The sequence below is a fragment of the Polistes canadensis genome, unplaced genomic scaffold, assembly GCF_001313835.1.
Source record: "Polistes canadensis isolate GaletaPanama2010 unplaced genomic scaffold, ASM131383v1 scaffold_90, whole genome shotgun sequence".
NCBI lineage: Eukaryota > Metazoa > Arthropoda > Insecta > Hymenoptera > Vespidae > Polistes > Polistes canadensis.
The window spans coordinates 100,215-123,679 of NW_014569637.1; the positions used below are offsets into that span (position 1 = coordinate 100,215).

The following is a 23,465-nucleotide window of genomic DNA, read 5'->3' on the forward strand; positions in this document are numbered from 1 at the left end:
ATATATATATATATATATATATATATATATAATATTAAAATCGGTCGTTTAAATAAAAATATAAATAAATTATTTGAAAAATTTTTGTGAGTGTTAATTGGCGTATAAAAATGATATACGCAAGCGTATATGTAACATGTTTCTATATACATATACATATTGTAATTTCACTGATCCACAAAGTTAGTCATTGAACAAACCCAGTGTACGAATCATGCGATAATAATGCAAGCACGGTTTGTCGAGCAAATTGTCGAGGACGAATTAATGCACCGTCGCGTTGCCCTGCCTGTCTGCTCGTTCTATCGCAAGATGCAATTAATTTATACCTCGTGAAATTCTCCTATTTCTAACTAAAGTCTTGTCACTCTATTTATCTCTCTCTCTCTCACACTCCCTTTCTATATCTATCTATCTATCTATCTATCTCTTTCTCTCTTTTATATTCTAACTCTCTGACTTTTTTTCTCTCATTATTTTAAATAAGAATCGAGCTAATAAAAGCTGAAAAAAATTGGGTTGAACAATACCAACAATTCTGTTCTTTCTCTCTCTAACTCGTTTTAAAAATAAATATATCTTATAAAGAAAAGTGTATATATATAAAATCTCACTTATATTAAAATAACCATTAAAAAAAAAAAAAGCGCAGCTATTCACAATTTACCAATTCGCGACAGTTGAATTTTTAATCATCGTAGCCCCACGTCTCTACCTTTTTAAAGGCACAAACTCGACACAATAATATTAGTTATTCATTTATAAAACATTTCGAAGATTAATTTTCTTTTCCCCAATCTGTTTAGAATTTTCTTCTTCTTTTTCTTCTCTTATCTTTCTCGATATTTTCTTTCGAAATAAAACACACAATCGATAATTTAAAAAACAATAAACGAATTCATTACATACTACTACTACTAATACTAATGATGATGAATTTACGCGAAAGTCAAAACATCATTATTCGTATTTCGATTGTGTGAAATTGTTGGAAAGATAAAGAAAACTAACAAAAAAAAAAAAAAGAAAAAGAATGTATAGTAAAATAATATCACATAATACAAGTATAATACATATATTACAATATGAGTAGTATAGAAATTTTCCAACGAATTCGTTGAATTAAACGCGCGAGCCTAACACTTCCAACAGAATTAGTCGAACGTGTGATTTCTATTGTTCCTTACCAAACTCCACATTAAACCTCTTCCCCCTTCCCCCGCAGCCCCCCCCTTGCCCAATCCAACCATCCGTTTCCCCTGTTCTTCCTGGTCCTCGTCATTTTCTAAACATTCATCCACCCATCCAACCAACCACCCTCCCTTTCCACTATTTCCACGTGTGTCTGCCTTTCTGGGTTTCTCTTTTGTGAAAATCTCCAACTAACCTAGCACGTAAATTGTAAACACGCGTCATCGATCACATCGTCGAGTTTTAATTAACGCAACTAAGGATGATGCTTTAGAAACGTTTCGATCTAGAAGACATAATTAACTTCTATTATTCATGTTTAACCTCGAACCATTTGCCATACGACGTATCTCAATACTACTACTACTACTACTACTACTACATCTTCTTTTTCTTTTTCTTCTTCTTCTTCTTCTATTACTTCTTCCCTTCTTGTTTCGTAAACTACGTTTAACCAAAGCCAATGCTCAGAGGAACGTATAGATGAAGTTATTTGTACACCGAGTGTGTTTCCCCTACGTAATTAATTAATTATAACACTTCCTTATATATATATATATATCCCATGAATTTCAATTCAAATACTACGTGGATTTTCGTTTAAACTCTCGGACGAGTCACGTTAACTATTCTTTTTTTTGTTTTAATTTTTTTATTTATTTAAGATATATTTGTTTTTTTCTTTTTTTAATATTATTGTATTGAATTACTGTGTGTTATACATCATTAAATTGAGATAAATAAATGTAGGAAATGTATATATATCCCATGAATTTCAATTAAAATACTACGTGGATTTTCGTTTAAACTCTCGGACGAGTCACGTTAACTATTCTTTTTTTTGTTTTAATTTTTTTATTTAAGATATATTTGTTCTTTGTTTTTAATATTATTGTATTGAATTACTGTGTGTTATATATCATTAAATTGAGATAAATAAATGTAGGAAATGTATTATCGTAGGGTTGATAAGTTGTTGAATATAACCGATGTAAATATTGAATATAAAATTATTAATCGTTCGGGCTTATACAAAAAGAAAAAGAAAAAGAAAGAGCAGAAGGGGGTAAGGAGGGGGAGAGGGGAGAGGGGGGAGGGGATAAAAGAACAAAAATCGGTGAATTTTATTCGACGAGATATGAAACGTTGTACGCGTACGATTTATATATCACGCGTGTTAGAATCAACGATAACGTACATTGATGAATGATAATATAACCCGAAAAAGAAATAAAGAAAAAAAGAAAAAAAAAAAAAATAAAGATAAAAATCCTGCTATCAAGTATAAATCGAACCCCTGCCTGACACACACCACACACACCACACACACACATACAGAGTCACGTAAACATATATGTAGTATATCTCACGTGAATTTCGCGTTCGGGAAATAAAAATGACGATGGGTAAAAATCGAAGAAATAGCACGCGAACGAATCGTAACGTAGTTGAAATATTATCATTTGTCATACATATATAATGCACATGTGTATTACCTTTTCGAAATAACGATCGATCATTAATGAAGAAGGAGAAGAAAATAAAAAAAAAAAAAAAAAAAAAAAAAAAAGGGGAAGAAATAAAAGTATAAATTTGTCGTTCATCTTGTGTTTTTCTTTTTATCCTAAAAAAAAGTATGTAGGTAGGTAGGTGTGAACCTTTTAAAAGATCTTAAAGTGTGTCCCCCTTTCAGAATCTTCAACGAGACAAACACGATACTTTGCCAAGCAGAGTTAACTTTTTATCATAGTAAAAGAAATATAACTCTAGGGCCTGTTGCAATACTGGCAACGATTTCTAACAATGTATTCATGTATATATGTACTTTTTTTTATATAATACTATATAATAAATATATTATGCTATAGATAGAGGAACGGGTGTTTTATATTCACAATCCCCCTTCTTACTACTTTTTTTTTCTCTCTCTCATTCACGTAGAAGAAAAACACGTATGTATTATTCCTTTTTTAAAATGAATTTATACGAACATAGATTTACGTACAATAATAATACATAATAATAGATATATGTATACTTAAAACGAGAAAGGAATTTTAAATTTCGACCCTTAATACTTTTACCTTTCTCCCTTTTCTTTTATGTAAACGCAAATATGATTTTATTTTTTTAATAGGCCCCCCCTGTATAAAACTGCTAAAGATTTCTCTACAAAGAAACAAACATTTATTTATGTACAATATCTTACATAATAAATATATACTACAAACATGAAAGGAATATTAAATTCTTACTTGTCCCTTTTCTCTCTCTCTCTCTCTTTCTTTTACATAAACAAAAATATGATTTGATTTTTGAAATGAGTCTAGTGTAAAACTGCTAAAGATTTCTATAAAGAAATAAAAATGTACTTATGTACAATCTTACATAATAAATATATATTAGAAACAWGAAGGGAATATTACATTCCTACTTGTCCCTTTTTTTCTTTCTCCCTYTATTTCTCTCTTTTATATAAACACAAATATAATTTTATTTTTTAAATGAGTCTGTGGTGTAATAAAACTGCTAAAGATTTCTAAAAATATATAAACACATATATTATTTATGTAGAATAGTACATAATAAATATATGCTACAAAACAGAAAGGGAATATTTAATTCTTACTTGTCCCTTTTCTCTCTCTCTCTCTCTCTTTCTTTTACATAAACAAAAATATGATTTGATTTTTGAAATGAGTCTAGTGTAAAACTGCTAAAGATTTCTATAAAGAAATAAAAATGTACTTATGTACAATCTTACATAATAAATATATATTAGAAACAWGAAGGGAATATTACATTCCTACTTGTCCCTTTTTTTCTTTCTCCCTYTATTTCTCTCTTTTATATAAACACAAATATAATTTTATTTTTTAAATGAGTCTGTGGTGTAATAAAACTGCTAAAGATTTCTAAAAATGTATAAACACATATATTATTTATGTAGAATAGTACATAATAAATATATGCTACAAAACAGAAAGGGAATTTTAAATTCCTACTTGTCCCTTTTCTCTCTCTCTCTCTCTCTCTCTCTCTTTTACATAAACACAAATATAATTTTATTTTTTTAAATGAGTCTGTGGTGTAAAACTGCTAAAGATCTTAACAAATGCATAAACATGGTATTTATGTATAATAATACATAATAAAAATATATACCACCATCACCCACCACTGCAAACAAGAAAAAAGTTTTAAATTCGAACCCCCTAATATACCAACCACTTATCTTATTTTTTTTTTTTTTTAAACTCGTATATGTATAATAAACGATTTTTCTTTTATCGAGAATAGCCTAACGCTTGACATTTTCGTTTCCACACTCAACAGATCACTTTACACGTCAGTTAAACGATTGCCATCCCTCGAACAAATCCTCGCGACGAAATAAACGATGAAGGAAGAGGAAAACGAGAAGAAGGAAGAGTAGAAATAGGAGGGTGGTGGGTGGGTGGGTGGTTGGATAGGGTAGGAAGGGAAAGGGAGGAGAGAGTGATAATGGGCTCTTTGACCGGAAAGGAAGATCGAACTAAAGCAACGCAGCAGACAATGGAAACGGAAAAGAACGTTTATCGGAAACCGTGAAATGAAAAAGAAAAAGAAAAAGAAGAAGTAGAAGGAAAAACGAAGAAGATGAAAAGCTGATAGAGGGACATATCGAATTCCCCATTCGTTCGATTTTCCCCCTTTTTCTATCTCTTTTTCTTTCTTTTTTTTTGGGATGTCTTAATTTCGTTTCTTTTCTTTTTCTTTTTCTTTTTGTCTTCTTTTACCCTCCTTTGTGATAAACACACTACAATAATGGTACAATACCTAGTTAACTAACTTTCTTGAATATTTCAATATCAAGGTCTTATCTTAGGTTTAATCAAAATATATGCAAGTTTAATTTTTGTATTACTTTTCTTTTTTTTTATTTATATATATTCGAATAGATATTTTGTTTTTTCTTGTGAAGATATTAATGTGTTATTGATGATATTAATTAATCGATTAGAATAAATTACGATAAATATATTTTTTGTATTTCATATATCACATTAAAGTATCTGTTGATTGGTTAATTAGATAAATTATATTTACGACAAATTGAATTTATGTTTGTCTTTAAAAAAGATTGTAAATCGATGACAGAAAGATATGTTTAATAATTAATAAAAACAAATAATTCTTTCGAGACTTATATAAATTCATGCAAAGGTTCCATATGAGCGAACCATATTAGGGTCATATGAACGAATTTATATTCACGCCAAAAACATGTCGCAACGGAAGAATTGTTTTAATTGTTTTTTCAATAAAAAATCAACAAATTGCCATATTTTTCCAAATAAAATATATATATATATATCTGCGCGAGATAAATTATAAAAAATTGTTTAATTAAAAAAGTCACGTTACAAAATTGAAACGTAAAATTATTCTCGAAATTTTAACGATGCGTATGGCGTAATTAAAACAAATTACCAAAAATATTTTGCGAAATGGATATATATTAATGTATTATAAAAAAAAAAAAAAAGATAAAAAAATAATACGAAAAAGAGAAAAACAAAACAAAAACAAAAGTATTACGAAAGAAAAATTAGAACATAGAACATATCTATCTATTAACTCGTGATATTTCGTGAGAGTTTCTAATTTAACGTCATCGAAAAAATAAAACAAGTGGATTAGGTGGGCTTGCACTCCGGACGAAACTTTTCATCGCTTTTTACTCTTCCTCTCTCTTAAAAACTCTTAAATAGAAAATTCTTACGAAAGGGATTGTGACATAGTCGAGTGACACGAATTTAGAAAAAACAAAAAAAAAAAAAGAAAGGCCGATGGGGTAAATAAATTTGCCCGAAAAAAATACGTAATTAAATTTTTCTTCTTTCCTTTTTATTTTCTTTTTATTTTCTTTTCGATCATCTTTTAACAAATTACTTCATGAAATTCAAGACCTATCATACCATACCATACCATGCATTATCAAGGAATCATCATATATATTCGTACGGTTTAACACATTCATTGCCAACCACGTAATTTTACTTTACAACTTTTGATTGATTGCAATTGGTCACGAAATAAGTTTATAACCGTTTTAGTTAGAAATTATTAGAAAGGATATATGAATGAAAATTTGATATATAACATTTGATAAGAAAATAAATTACATACTATATACACGTACTAAATATATATTTGTGTAATTTAAATATTGATTAAATTTTTATAAATTTCTCATGTGTTTTATTTATAAAAGAAAATCTTGACACCCGAGGACAAAACGTTTTCAATTTGCCTCATAGTGAATGCGTTGAAAAACAACACGCGTTTCATATTTTTTCTTAACTTTTCTACGATCGATATCGCGAAAAACTTACGTCCTTCTAACGAACGAATAACCTCCTACCATTTCATTTATATACGTAATCAAACAATTCAATATTAAACGCGTGTAATGTAGATATATATTCTACATTCTTATTTGAGATTGATTAAAAAAAAAAAAGAACAAAAATCTAAAACATCGTTTATTATTCGTTTAAAACTATCGATAGTTTTATTCATTTTTCATCGATATATCTTAAAAGTACGAGTTTTTGAAAAATAAAATTTGCTTATTATTTATTAAAAGTTTTCAAAGACAAAGTAGGACAAATAAAAAGTTAACTTGATCGAAAATAATTGTTACTCTTTCTTAGAATAAAATCTTTTTAACCCTCTCATATATATAAGCATAAAACATTTTGTTGATAAAATCAATAATTGATTAAATTAATAATTAAAATGTATATAAAACCAAACTAAAAATGTTTTTATACTTTTCTCGTTAGAACGATCGATAGAACTTAACGATAATCATAATATTTTATCACTTATTCTCGTAATAATAATTCATAATTATCTTTGCTAAATTACTACTTCTTTCTATTTAATCTCTAGATTATTTTTTCTTCCGAATAATATCAATATTTTTTCTAAACACAAAACATATAATTAAACACAAAACATATAACGACGGTAAAAACAAAAATTACACACTATCTAAACGTTCATTTAAAAAAAAAAAAAAATTGTTTTCATCATTTATTCATTAAAAAATGATAAGTATTCCTAATCAATTATCATTTTTCGATTTTTATTTTAACAATTTTAATATATATTTCTCTCTCTCTCTCTTTTCTAGCCTAATCTTATTTAATTTTTACATTTTTAAATAATATCGATAAATTATTCAACCCAAAAGTAATTCCAAATCAAGAATACAATTTTTCTCCCTTTACATTAAATTCCCATGCTAATTTAAACGATTTATTTTCATCATTATCACGCGAAACACGAAAGGATATAATAGATATGATTATATTTTTTTTTTTTTCGCGTTCACTTAGAACATTTTCATAACGATCAACCAACCAACCCCGCGCAATTGTACGAGAGTAAAAGAAGTGTTCTATGAAAAAGAAACCGGGACACGGTTTGAAAAAAGAAAAGGGGGAGGGGACGGGTGGGAGATGGGTGAAAACAAGGAGAAAACGAAGAAGAAGAAGAAGAGAAGATAAAAAGATAGAAAGCTCGTTTCACGGAAATCTTCGCTTTTCTATCCTCCCTTTTTTTTTCTTTTATTTTTTATCTTCTCGATACTAGCACGATAATGAAGTAAATATCCACCGATAACAATTTCGAATAATTAGAAGAAGAAAAAAAAAAAGACAAACAAAAGGGAAGGAAGAAAGGAATGGAAAATAAAATTACGGGGAGGAATGCAAACATAATTTGAAATTTTTCTCGAGAAAAATTCATGGGGGAAGAAAAAAAAGGTTAAACAAAAAGTTGTGATTAACCAATAATAATTTTGAAATAATTAACGAATGATGAAAGATCTCTATTTTGCTTCAATAGTTTCTTCCCCCCACCCTTTTTGTTTTTTATTTTTTTATTTCTTTTTTCTCTCTCTCTCTCTTACTCTCTTTTTTTGTACCTTCGTTACATTTTCTAAATTCTCGAGAGTATAATTGTTCCTCGAGAGAAACGAATTGTTTCTTTCATATATACCGTGTTTCGCTATACTAAAGTTACTTTTAACATTCTTATTCTACCAAGGATTATGCGTTTGACGATGCAACGCGAAAAAAGAAAAAAGAAAATGCGTAGGTGGAAGAAGAACAAAAGAAAAGAGAAAGAAAATTATTACTATATTACCTCGTGAAAAAAAAAAAAATAAAAAAACAACAACAACATTAAATAACGGCAACACATTTATGAAACAAATGTTATACAAGATGATTTTAATTTTGATAAAATAAGAAAATACGTATATGTGTAATAATATTTCGCGTATATAATTTCGTTATTTAGATTATTTTATTTTCTTCTTTCAAGAAGAAAATGTGATAAAAAAAAAAGAGGCAAGAATTCTTTTTGCTATCTCGAAGTATTTAAAAAAATATAAACAAAATAAAACAATAATTCGATGAAACTTTATAATATACGATATTTTCACTTTGATAATAACAAAATATAATAATAATAATATCGTGTGAATAATTTCAATTAATCTCCTATATATTAATTATTTGATACAACGCATACAAAACAAAAGAACAATTGTTAACATTTCTTGTTCCTTTTTGATACTTCAAAGTACCTAAAAATCAATAGAAAGGTAATCCAACGATATTAAACGTTAATACGATATTCACTTTGATAAATATCAAAAATAATAATAATAATACCTGTTAAAAACTTAAATTCTTTCACGTATCTTGTTCCACATCTTACAAATAAGATAAACGTGAAACCGATCGAGCGATAAAGATCTTATCTTTTTAATTTTTCTTTTTAACCAATAAAGAAAGAAAGAAAGAAAAATCACGTATAAGAATATTACTGAAAATGGAAAGATAAATTTAAATAAAATCTTGAAAAATCTCTTTTTTCTTCTCTTTTTCTATTTTTTTTTTCAAGAATTCAAGGAAGAACGCGAATAGAAACTGTTGTCTTGTCACGAGTTATACAAAAATATAATATATATAACACAGTTCACTTAAAAAAAAAAAATCAAATAGAGATAAGAAGTAAAAGGAATACCCCCCACCCACCCACCGACAAAATAACAAAAAAATAAACCGTGTTGGAGTAGTACTCGATCAGTAGAGCCGAACATGAACGAATCGATGATGTTGAATGTGCCAAAGGTGGATAAGATCTGGAAACACTTCCGGGAGTTCACCGACACCAACTAACGCACGTACAAACACACACTACCACCACCACTACCACCACCACTATAATAACACTTCTTTGATAGAAGGTATGACGTGATATCACAAATTCCAATAATCAAAACAAACTAAACAGCGAGACTCGAGGAAGAAAAACTCAACGCATTCACGAACACATATACACATACACACACACCAGGTCACCCCCGGAAATAAACTAATCCTCGTTTTTATCCTCTTCTCTCTCTCTCTCTCTCTTTCTTTCTATATTATCCGAAATTATTTCCAAAGAAAAAAATATCTCGAACAAAGTTTTCCCGACAAGAAAAAAATATCAAAAACTAACTTGATCGAGATGAGGGGCGGGGGGGGGGGAAGAGAAAAAAAATGGATGAAAATAGAACGCGAGAGAGAGAGAAAAAAAAAGAAATATTGTCCACCGTTGGAAATAGAATAAAAATCACCGTATTACGAATATTCTTTTCATTTTATCTTCGACAAATATCAACGAATTAAATCGTCACGAGTGATACAACGAATAAGTTGAAACAATATTATTAACACTACTATTAACAATAATAACAATAATATTAATACCAATCGTTCGATCGGATTTTGTATAATGATTCAAGTTCATATTTCTACGATTTATAATTCGAAAGAGAGAGAGAGAAAAGAAATTAGATGATGGTTGGCGAAGAGAGAGAGAGAACAACCGGCCGGCAGCGTGGCTGCCTTAGTTTGCGAAGGCGCGTGCCATGCCATCCCTTTCGAACCCCGTCGTTCTGTCTCTCCTACAACCCCACCTCGAGCACGGATCATTCTCCCCACCCTACTAACCCTCGTTCCAATCCCCCCTAACCCTCTTCATCCTCACTCTCTTTCTCACTCCTTCTCGTTAGCTTTCTATGCGACACGACTATGACGCGACATCTTTTCACTCACTCACTCACTCAGTCATCCCCTTCCACTACGTCATTCTAACCACCCACCCACCCCCCTACCACCCCCACCCACCTCTTTCCTTCCTTCCTTCCTGCTTTCCTTCCTACGTTTCTCTCTTGCGTACTTACTACCGTTTTTTTTTTTCCAATGCTAGCCATCCCACCCTTTCCTCCCACCATCACCTCTTACCCTCCCCCCTTCCCTGTTCCCGTTTCTTCTTACCGTGTCTCTCACACGACTCAAACCACTCGATATTCTTTACGCGCTCGTGCACAAACCCTCCACAAGGAGTTTAACCGATCGAGCGTACTTACGCTCGGACATGAGATGAAAATGCCGTTGAATTCACCCTATCTCTTACTCTCTCTCTCTCTCTCTCTATCTATCTATCTATCTCTATCTTTTTTTCCTTTTTTTTTCCTCACTCTCTCTTTCTCTCTCTCTTTTAGTGTTCAGGCAAATTTCCAAGCGTTCTTTGTAACCGTGTGTGTGTGTGTGTGTGTATGTAGGTAGGTAGGATATATGTTTTATCGGATGATCGAGCATGATAAAAGTTTAGTCTCGGTTTAAACGTTTTTCTTAATATTTTCTTCTTTTTTTTTTTTCTTTTCATTTCAAAAACGACCAACTTTTGCGTGGTAGAATTTAATAAATCTTTCAAGTTGATTGAAACGATATTGAAAATGTACGGGTGAGGAGGAGGAGGATGAGGAGGAAAAGGAGGAGGGGGAGGGGTAATAGATGAAATTGATTATATAAATAGACACTTTTGTCAAAGAGATTCCTTTTTTTTTTTTTTTTTTTTCATGAAATACTCTACCGATATTTTAATGTCATGGCGAAAAGAAACGAAAAGAAAAGTGAATAAAAAAAAAAAAGTAAAATTTCGTTGAATGTTATTATGACAGGATCGCAATAAAATGTCTTTCTCGCGACATTTTTTTAAGATATACCCGATGAAAGAAAATAAGAAAAGAACAAAGGAGAAACGAATTAAAAACAACAACAACAACAAAATGTGTGACAAAAAAAAAAACGAAACAGAAAAGGATATTTATTCGCATAATATATCACGCGAAATGTCCTTCGAATATGTTACGAACGGATATAAATCTTATGAAACGTTGCATTGACATAGGAAAATAAATTCGACAGGTAAAACAAAAAAATAGCGAGAGAGAGAGAGAGAGAGAGAGAGAAAAAAAACAAAAAGAGTCACAACGTTGGTGGAAAGCAATCGTTGTTACGCACGATCGACGTGCAACAAAATCGTACCAATACAAAATGTCGAGTCAAAAAATATATACAACGCGAGAAGAAATTGCATGAATGCATTTATGTGTATTCGCATATACACGTTGTACTCTGTGCACAACACAAATTGTTCTCTCTTTTGCTGCTGCTGTTGTTGTTGCACAGCAGAACGAAAAAGAAGAAGAAGAACGTGTAACACGCATATATATATATATATATATAGATGGAAAAGCACGAATTTTCTTCTTTGAAAATGAAAAATAAACGCTTCTTGTTCTCTTCGATCATAATTCTCATATTCACGATTCCCCGATCTTCTTCTCTAGTGCTTGTTGAGAAGATGATCGCATTCCTGAACTATTCGTGCAGAAATATTTGAAATTTTTCCAATATGAAAAAGGATGTCCCTGAACAACCTGGCCCCTCCCCCTCCCTTACACTCCTTTCTCCTTTTCTCACACACCGCTACCGTCTTTCTTATAATTCATATTTCTCACATATGAAATATGACTTTTCATTTCTCATTTCTTTTCTTTTCTTTTCTTTTCTTTCCTTTTCGTTTCATTTATACGCGATTTTTTAGAAATCTCGTAGTTTATATTTTATAACAAAAAAAACGTTGAGATTATAAGGATTTAATTAGCTATTACAATGTAACGATGTTTTCCTATTGGGGTTTTTTTTTTGTTTTTTTATTATTAGGTATTATCATTTCGTATTTAATCCATGAAGAAAAGTTTCGCGTGTATATTATGAAATATGTTAATTTAATATTAACGTTTGTTGAATAAAAATTCGTATGATATTCGTTGATTTAAATTTGTTATACACAATAGAGATAAATTTAACGTTGATAATAATAATAATAATAATAATAATAATAAAAAGAAAAAAATAACCTATTTAAATAATACGAAAGAAAATGTAACGAGAAAATTTTCATGAAACCGCATTTATAAATCACACGCCTTTTTAGTAATATAAACTTGCTAGATCAATTATTATTTGATTACGTGATAAAATTTACATTTTATTCATATATCTCTCTGTGTTCACACACACACACACACACACACACAGATACAATTTATTATTTATTTATTTATTTATTTATTTATTCGACCGATGAGAACATTTTCCCCCTTTTTTATCTCGTCGAAGTATAAAATATGCAACAAATCAAAAAGAAAAAGAAAGTACGAATTTCGGTAGTCGAGGTAGGGGAAAAAAAAAAAGAAAGAAAAAATCATTAAAAAATGAGGGACCATTGCCAAAATCGTTTAATAAATTTCATTCGAATCGTTAGCGGTTATTCGTGATCTTGGCAAAGATTCTGTCATACATTTTCTCTCTCTCTCTCTCTCTCTCTCTCCCTCTCTTTTATTTCTTTTTTTTATTTACTTTATCGCAGTTCACGTTTTTTCTCTTATCGTAATATAATAAAAAAAATGAGAAAGAAAGAAAGAGAGAGAGAGAGAGAGAGTGAGAGAGAGAGATAAATCCACAATTACGGACATAGATTAATCGACGAATGATTGACATGCAGTATGCGAGTACCAAGACGATTAGTAAACTCCGTTCATTAATTTTCATGCCAAGCCTGAAACTCTCTCTCTCTCATTCTCTCTCTCTCTCTCTCCTTTGTTTTTCCTCTCTTTCGTTATTACAAGAGAGCTTCGTTCTCTTCTCTTTGCTTATATCACCGTATATACCTACTGGAATTACCGTAAAGAACGTACTTACGTATTTCGAGAAGCTTCATTATTCCACTTAATTAAGTCCCCATAAAACTGGCCGTGAATTATAATTAGCTTGTTTATATGGGGGGAAAAAAAAAAAAAAATATATATATATATATATATATATATATAGATATATCAAACAAATTTTGTTATTTAACAAAACAAATATAATCGCATTAATAATCAATCGCACACACATATACACACACACAAAAATAAATACAATCGTACTGAAAAATCATTCGCGTAATAATAATTAAATTACGTTAAAATGTTGCAAAAGGAATGACAATAAAAAGTTTTCGATTAATGTTAGATTTAAATCAAACGAACCACAAAAGTACGGACCTCTCTTTCTCTCTTTCTCTCTCTCTTTCGTTGTCGTTTAATTATTACTCTTTGCGTATCGTAAAAAATTTGGGGAGGGGGGGGGGGGGAGGAGGGAAAAGAAAAACAAGAATAAAGAAGAAAAGAAGAAGAAAAAAAAATTAAAAAGACTTTAATAAAACGCGCGTATGAATTTTCGCATTGGCCCAAAACCAATCATAGGGATATTCGCAAGGATACAATCTGCATTAAATTTTTCCCCGGGGACGATTTAATCCGTTCGAATGAGGTATAAAAAGAAAAAAGAAAAACAAAAAAACAAAAAAAAAGAGAGAGAGAGAAAAAAAAGAGAAAAAAAAAGAAAAAGTAACTAAGAGAAGAGAATAGGGATGAGCCACGGGCGGCTAGTAACTAGGGAATAATGTCGTAATCGAGGTTTACGGCAAACGAAAGGGACGACGTGCTTCATTTAGCGTCTTAAATAACGTGGAAGAGAAAAATACTGTCTCCTCTTTTTTCTTTTTTCTTTTCTTTATTTATTTTTCTTTTTTTTTTTTCTGTTCACGGGAATAAACGCGCCTAATCGCACGGGGATAAAAAAAAAAAACGTTTTCTTTCGCGTTTGTTGTACCTTTCCTCGTCGTTGTACGCCCTTTACTTTCCTCCCCCTCAGCTTGTCCGTCCGTCCGTACGTCCGTCCGTTCTTTCATTATCCATAAATTTAACGTTCTGACTAATTTCTTTTTTTTTTTTCTTTTTTCTTTCTAGTTGAAATCATCCTTCTTCATTCCCCAATGGCCAAAAAAAAAAATAATACGCGGCATTTCGTCTGAAATATTTCCCTCTCTCGTATATTTATTTTCTTTGCGTGTGTGTGCGCGCGCGCGCGCGTCGATGTGTAAAACGTTTACGCGTGTAAAATTACGTAGTTTTTTGTTGTTGCGCGTTTAAATGTCGCATAAAATCGCGCGTATTAAAAAGAGAAAAAAAAAAAGAAAAAAGAAAAAAGAAAACGAGATAGGAACGATCATTTAGTTGGATGCAAAAATCGACGCCAGCCTCGATTATTTCACTCATCCTTCCTTTTATTTCCCTCCCCCCCCCTCCCCTCCCCACACACACCACCTCCTCCACCCCTCAACTTTTGTTTAATCGTCGAAACAGACTCTCGTCCTTGCTAAACATTTCTGATAGTCGTACGAGTGGACAATACTGGCGACAATGAGTCTCACGGTTTGAAAATGTTAGCCACAAATTTTGTCGTACGATTCCTATTTTCATCTCTCTCTCTCTCTCTCTCTCTCTCTTTCTCTCTATCTATCTATCTCTCTGTTCTCTTCTAATTTGCTAGTTTGCTTGTTCACGAATAAATATCTATCTCGAGAACGCGTGGGCGTTTGAATCGGAATACGAATCCACCCTTTCTATGTATCTGTCTCTCTCTCTCTCTCTCTCTCTCTCAATCTCTTAATCTTTATGTGGTCGAGTGTGTGTGAGTATATGTGTATGTTTCTTTCATTTCTTTCTTATTTTTCTTATTTCCATGTTCTTGGATCAAGGTTAAGATATTTTCTATCTTTTATTCTCTCAGTTCTTTCTAGGATTATTTCGTGGCAACCCTTTTTCTTAAAACCATACGACTTCTCTTTTTTATTACACATAGATATATATATGTGTATTTGCATAGACATTGGACAAGTACGAGCAGCAGCTACTTGGACGAATATCAAGAACTCCAAAACGATTATTCCTTTTTTTGTTATTTTTGTTCTTTTTTTTTGTTCTTTTCTTTTCTTTTCTTGAAAAATCCGTACGACAAGGAATAAGTCTTTTGCGTTCTGGATGAGCACCGTACCGAGACTTCGTACTCTCGTACAAACTACGATAAGAATATTCTAATGCACTATAGTAAAGAATTATTAAAAAGGAACTACTTGCTACTTTATATATAAAGTACCTATTTTCTACCTTTTACTAAGAACAATTCTATTTTCTTCTCTTAGTTTTTTCCAAGTTTTTAAACTTACAATTTCTACCAAAGTACTATACGCGGAAATTTAATCAAACTTCTTTTTTTCTTTTTTTATTTCAAAATCATTCGAATTTCAATCTTAAAACAAATTACACTTATTATATTACATACGTATAAACTTGTTAACAATTTAATTAAATATATATATCGATAACAGATTTGAATTATCATTTGTAATATACAAAATTAGTATAGAAATGGGGAAAAAAAAAAGAAAAAGAAAGAAATGATTTAATAGACAAAAATTAGATTAAAATAATACATAGAAATATTTGAAAATATATTTTGAATATTATCATCCTTGACCGTATTTTAACGTATCGATACGATTCATTTTCAACTTATTGCTGTAACGAAAGAAAATAAAAGAAAATAAAATAAAATAAAATAAAATGATAGAAACACAAGAGAAGGAAAATAGTGATATGAGAGAAACGAGAAGAGAATAAAATGTGATAAATGTGATAAGAAAAAGAGACAGAGACAGATATACTGAAAATCTGTGTAGTTTCGTGAAAGTAGTAACGGTCGACGCGTGGTCAGACAGGACGGGGTTGAAACAACAGTGGCGTCGGCAGTGGCTCCTTTTCGAAGGCCACGATCATCATCTTCGAAGAATTGTCGATAATGCAGTTACCGTCTACGGTTTGTTGTATGCACTACGATCGTCATATCGATTTGTTCACCCACTGACCTATTTCCCAATTGAACTTCTCCGGAACTCTCTCTCTCTCTCTCTCTTTCATTCTTTCTTTTGCTTTCTTGGATGAATTCATGTTCATCCTAGCTACCCCAACAGTGTTCACACAAACTATATAACATCCAATACTCGAGTGCACTCTCTCGGATTTTTCCTAAGAAACTTAATCTTCATCCGATGATAAGAAGATTCAGAAAAATGAACTATATATATATATAAATTAATCTTTTAATTATTTTCTTTATTTTTTTTATTCCTTTTCCTTTTTTTCGATAAAAATCGAATTCGTGTAATTATTAAATTCTGGGGGGTTGGGGGTAATTAATTATGCGATTTTACAATTAGAGTTGTTCGTAGAAGATGTTTTTCTTTTTTAATTTTAATTTTATTTTGTAATTTTTTAAATATAATATTGGATAAATGGACAAATAATATTATGTTAAATAAAATTAAATTTAATTATATAATAGAGGATTGTTAATCTTCGTTGTTTATATACTTATTATCTTATAAATATTAATATTTTTTTTTTCCTTTAGTATTTTATTGTTAGAAAATATAACAACCTACATAATAATTGATAATAATTGATATAATCAATATTTTCGTATAGACAAGTTTTAAATGAAATGAAATGAAACGAAACGAAACGAGAAACGAAAGTGACCTGAATATTATTATTCTTTGTTTTACGGTTCAATATTATCCTAAAGTATAATAAATTGATGTAACATATATGAGTGATAAATTCAATGTTATCTGATTTTTCACTTAAATTCACTTCAAATGGTACGAACGAATAAAAGTAACCCTAATCTTTACCAATATTCGTTTTATCGTTTAACATTATTATATTAAATATATATATATATATAATAAATGTAAATTTTATCACAGTTTTTTAAACTTATAAAATACTTCGAAAAATGAACCTCCAAACTGTAATAAAATATTACAAAATGTTTCTATTCTAGTATAAACCTAACAAATTCTATCAACGATCTTTAAGAAATTCGATCGAAGATAGAGAAAGTATATAAGAAAGTAAGAAAATGTCTTTTTCTTGGAAATGAAAAAGAAACGTAAAGAAAGTCAAATGGATCGATCATTTAAAAGGACAATTTAGGGTCATTGAAAATTCGTCTAGATCACAATGATAGAGTAACGTAACCTCTTAGAATCTTTTACATGCTTGCCAAGCTATCAAGAAGAGTGAACCTTTTTATGAATGCGAACAGTTGCTTCTATTGTTCACCCTACCGCATTCGTTCTATCTATAGAAACTAATTTTTACCTCGCGCTTATTGCCTCTCTCACAGAGAAACGTCAAAAGAGAGAAAGAAAAAAAAAGAAAGAAAGAAAGAAGAAAGAAGAAAGAGAGAAATTTACACTGGCTTTTAACAGGCACGCGAGCCGTGTCTGACCAGTCACGGACTCTTCTACTTGCCATACGTTTAATAACGTTCATATTACCCACCACCAATCTACATTCTAACGATTATTAGCAACGATTTTTTTTTCGGATAACCCTATCCCGATTGGAGCCTAATTACAGATTGAGCAAACTTTTCTACAGCTTCGTTTCTCCTTGACCGTCATCCGTATCGAAAAAGAAGCAGAAAAAAAGGAAAGAGAGAGAGAGAGAGAGAGATAGAGAAAGTTAAAGAGTTAGAGATAGGAATAGCAGTATGCTATCGGGTATTCGATCCACTCGCACTCGTGATTGCTTATCGAAAAATATCGAGAGACTAAAGTCAATCGTGAATGTTCCAATTTATGGATTCTCGACGATTGAATTATCATTGAAAAAAGAGAGAGAGAGAGAGAGAGAGAGAGAAGGGGAGAGAAATGCAGAAAAAAAAGAAGAAGAAGGAATAACGAGAGACACGATTTCGTTTTCGTATTCAAATTGTTTTCAATATTTTAATAAGTTTAAATTTTGTAATTAATCGAATATGTTTTCGCAATCGGACAAATTGTAAGGATTAAAGATTGTTGTTTAAACAAAAAAAAATACAAAAAAAAGTATAATATTATTATATTATAATTTGATGATTAAATCATTTGGTTTGTTCTTTGGTTAATTTATTTGGAATAATTCGTAAAGTGTGCATATTCGATGATCTTTTACGTTTAAATCATCGTCGTTAAGTTAAGACCTTGAAATATGAGAAAGATATAGAGAAGAATAAATGTGACTTTTTGGACGATCCTACTTGCACGATTCCATATCAACAATCGAGGAATGAGGTGAACACGTAAATCACCCCTAAGTAGGAATGAAATTGTCAAAGTTGCCATAGCGTATTCGTTTCTAACAGGGTTAAGAAATCTAAAGCTAACTTTTTTTACTTCTTCTTATTCTTATTCTACTTGTTCTCTTCTTCTGATTCTGATTCTTCTTCGAGTTTTTCTCGTTGAGAAAGTTCGCTCGATTCGACGATGACTAATGGAAATTTCCTGATCTATGATCGGTCAAATACCATGTTGAGAAACAAGCAAATATATATAACAATATTTTTATATTTATTCTGTATATATTATATACATATAACAATAATAAAAATATATATTATATCCTATAAATATATATTATATATTATATATTATATAATATATATTATAAATAAAGATATGAAAATATATTTATTATATATATAACAATATGTGTGTTATATATATTTATTATATATATATATAACAATCTATTTTTGTTTAATTGAAATATTACATTAATCAAAAATATTATTCACAATATAAAATATTCTTCGTCTTAAAATAATCGAAAATTCATATTGAACGAGTATTATATCTTCCATGTTTCAATAATTATAATTCATTCCGAAATATTGTATATGTTATTCAAAACGATATCGCGTAATTAAATTCAAATCGTATCCTTTTTTTTAAAAAATATCGCGTAACTTTAATTAAAATTCGTGTTTCAACTATTCCGTTTTTTATATTTCAATAATTAATTTCCTCTCGAGAAAGTATACGATCCAATTGTTTCGAAATTTCGCTCAAATTTCGTAACTTGAAAAAGTAATTCATATTTTTTTTTCTCCCCCCCTCCCGCTCGTTCGAATTTCGATTAAACAAATCATTTACTTTAATCTTACGAAACTTAAATTGAAACAATCATTACGCGTTAGCTTTGTAAAGAAAAAAAATTAAAAAAGAAATAAATCAAATTATACACTTAAAAAACAAATCAGAACAAACTTTTTCTTACTTCTTCAATCAATTTTAACAATCTCTTAAATATATATATAAATAATTCTATAATATAACAATAATAATAATACATACATCTAACATATATATATGTAATAATTAAATTTACAAATATACAACAATAAATAATTCGTTCGATAAATTTCAACTACTCAATTTTCCATAAACTACTCTCAAAAAAAAAAACAAAATCGACGAAAATAATTTAGATGATTCGAATAAAATTGAACATAAAAAATACAAATTTTACTATACGAGCAAATATGAATAGATACAAAATATATATACATACATACATTATACATATGTATATATAAAAGAAGAAGAAGTATATACATATATATAATATTTCTCTTCGTAGAAAATAACAAGGAAAATTCTTGTTCACTTCTTGTCGGATTGAAAACGACGACGTCGCCATCATTGGATCGATTTGGTTCACCCGGGACATTCCAGTATCAAGGAGGGGTGGAGAATGGGGGAAGGGGGGTTTAGGCGTCCAGGCCCGAAAACCCAACGCGTGCCATATTACCAAGCTCGATTATATTCCATCGTGAAATGCAATTGAATAGCGAAACGCCTATCGTGATGCAAATATAGCCATGCTTCCGATTACGTAACAGCATGATAATAAGCAACCCTTTACGCGTAACATATATTCTTGTCATTCGCTAATAAGAATTCAAGTAATACAGGAAGAGTTCATTATTATCATGTTATACCTTATTCCAATAATAATAATAATAATAATAATAATGATAATAGTAATAATAGTAATAATAATGATGATAATCATAATCATTATCATCATCGTTAACATCGTATTTAACGTGAGACGAACATTTATAATAATATAATATTATTGTTATACTATTGCGTTATTATATAATATTTATATATTTTAACGAATTATAATGAAATGAAAGTTAGTTTTTAATCATTGTGTGTGATTCCTATCTAATATTTATATTGATGATCGTGTCATCAAAAATAATATACAGGTTTGTATATAAAAAATCTAAACGTCGCGATTGCATGATCATACGAGTCAATAAAGCTAAAATGGGTTAGCGTAGTTAATAACGTAATTGCAACCGTCTAGTGTCAATATCGTTTTATACGTATTCGATGCGACCTATCTAAAAGGGAATGAAAGAGAGTGGGAGAGATAAAGAGAGGGAATGAATGAGTGAGTGAGTGAGTGAGTGAGATGGAAAATATCACGTTGGAACATCGTCTAGAATGAAATTTTAACGGTTTTACCCTGGCAACGATGGTACTAGTAAAAGATTTAAGATACCCTGTTGTCGGTGTTCGCTACCTACCTCTGGTAAATATTATTAACGTTAAGAGCAATAGAAAATTTTTCATTTTCCATCAAATAGATTCAGCTTGAATATCGATTAGAAATTTCAACGATTTCAATAAATTTTGTATGAATAATATATTCAATAGAAAAATAATGATATATAATAATAAAATATTGTTTTACACATGAAATATTTCATTTAAGTTTGTTTTTATTTGTTTTCAATTGATTGTTGATTATCAAAATCGTACGAGAGTAATAATAATCGTGTGATTGTAAAATAAAAATGTGTATGCAATTAACGTATTTTTTTTGTTAGTTTATATAATTACATTTTTAATTAATATATATATACAAGAGAAAAAAATTTCAAACGAGATGATTCTTACTCGTTATTCATTTTTATTTTAAATCATTCGATTGTAATCGATTCTTTTTTAGTATAATACAATTAAAAATCATATAGTCAGATTTTGAAATAACTTATGAATTATTTGATTGACTCTTTAAAAAGATAGAGGTACTTTTATGTAATATCGATTAAATAATACAGTAATACTCTTCCCTGTACACCAATCAATCTCTTTTATCTCGTTAACTGCAATGAAGAATAAAAAAGAAGAAAAAAAAAAATTACAAGAATAAAAAGAAATATCTGTTCGTTGGATTTATTGTGTAGTCGGAATGAAATCGTTTAATTTATCATTAAATTTTATCTCAGGATATTAAATATGGTTGATATTTGCGAATAACATAACTTTCTGATTGATTAATAAAAAAAAAAAAATACAAATCTCATATACGAGAAAAGATAACAACACATACTAGCCGAATATTATATTTTCGATTAGATGTAACACGATACTTAATTATTAACATAACTTTGATTTTTAAATGTTAATTATTTCTCGCCACACACATCTCGATGATTCAAATTAATCTAATACAAGTTTCGAGGAAATAAAGAATAAAAAAAATTGTATGAAATTATACATTACCAATAAATATGAAATTTATTTAAAAAAAAATGAACCAATCCCCCCTTTCCCATAAAATAATTCCATATATTTATTATACGATATTATAATTTTAATAATCGATTTAACGATTTCCTCCCATTTCTTATAGCTTTCATTCGATAAGTTATATCCATGTTGAATCAAATCTTGATATTTTCCACACCCTTTAATTAATATCAAAGAAATCCGGAAGTACTACGGTTGGAACTTTCCTATTATCATGGTTAATCATCTTTGAAATCAACGTGACGTGACGTTAATGGTTTTTTTTTTTATATATTTCTCTCTATCTCTCCCTCTCTCTCTCTCTCTCTCTCTCTCACTTACTGACTGAGTGATTATTACAAAATATACCTGCAGGGGTTCAGGAAAATGCACGTCTAAAGCGAAAATTACTTTGTTCAACCCTTTGGGACATGGCTGGCAGTGAACAACAACCTCGGTCACAACGACGTTTGGTCGATCGTTTCCAACGATCGACCCAACTCTCTCTCTCTCCTTCCTCTCTTTCTCTCTTTCTCTTTCTATTCTATCTATGACTATAGATACTATCCTTAAGATTCTTCAGAAAAACAGAACATAAGTTTCGAGTATCATACACTTTTCGAATATTCCATATCTATGATATTTTCTTTTACTAACTTTTTAAACAAAATAAAAATATAAAAAACGACTACACACCATGATGAAAGATACGTATCATCGATTTAAACAAATATTATCACAAAATTTTGTTCTTTATAAAATAAATGATAAAATATATTATTCGTATATTGGTGTATATTTATTTAACCGTTTGAATACTGAATACTCTTTTAACTGAAGTGTTTTTTACAAATGAAATACTTTAACTATTAATGTGACCAGATATGTTAATATTAATAAATTATATTTGACAAGATACAACAAAAATATTATATTATTTTACATTTACATTGATAAACACACGCGTATCAATTTTTATCAAACGCATATATGCGTTCATAGCACTCAAAAGGGTTAATAGATGCTTATATTGTTTTTTATTTCTTTTTTTTTTAGCAATATTTATTATGGTAATATTTAAAAGATACCGAGTTACATGTTTATTGTGTTAACTTGACAATGTTTTAAACAAATATTATATTTAAAATTATTGGGGCGTATATTATATAACGTTGATGAGAACAATTATTTTGACGAGTTCATATTTATCGGTGTGATTCCTCTTTTCTTTCTTTTTATTTTTTTGTGTTAAGTATTTATAATAAAACATGAGTATTTACATTTAATCAATATGTATCTACCTAATACAACCCGGATGCAATCCTCTACCCCTATAAATACTAATATTTTATATATATTGAACACAAAATATTGTTCAATAAATCGACCATTTATTTTTACAAAATATTAACTCCCAATTGATATAATCAATTAAATATTTAATTTTAAATTCTTACAATTTTTCATTTACATATTATACCGTTGAATCATTTAATCAAATA

The 23,465-nt window shown here is 29.6% G+C and overlaps 1 protein-coding gene across 8 annotated transcripts in view; it reads right to left on the reverse strand.

Moving 5' to 3' along the window:
- Positions 1-23,465, reverse strand: part of LOC106787017 (potassium voltage-gated channel protein Shaker) — a 165,785-nt gene that overhangs the window by 62,190 nt on the left and 80,130 nt on the right. Inside the window, exon 1 of one of the 8 annotated variants that reach the window (XM_014748994.1) lies at positions 9,335-9,667. The exons of 5 other annotated variants lie outside the window; for them this stretch is intronic. The gene's annotated coding sequence lies outside the window, so the exon portion shown is untranslated. Of the gene's footprint in view, positions 1-9,294; positions 9,668-23,465 lie in introns of those variants that run through there. 2 more of the 8 variants (XM_014748992.1, XM_014748993.1) reach the window with 2 other exon arrangements.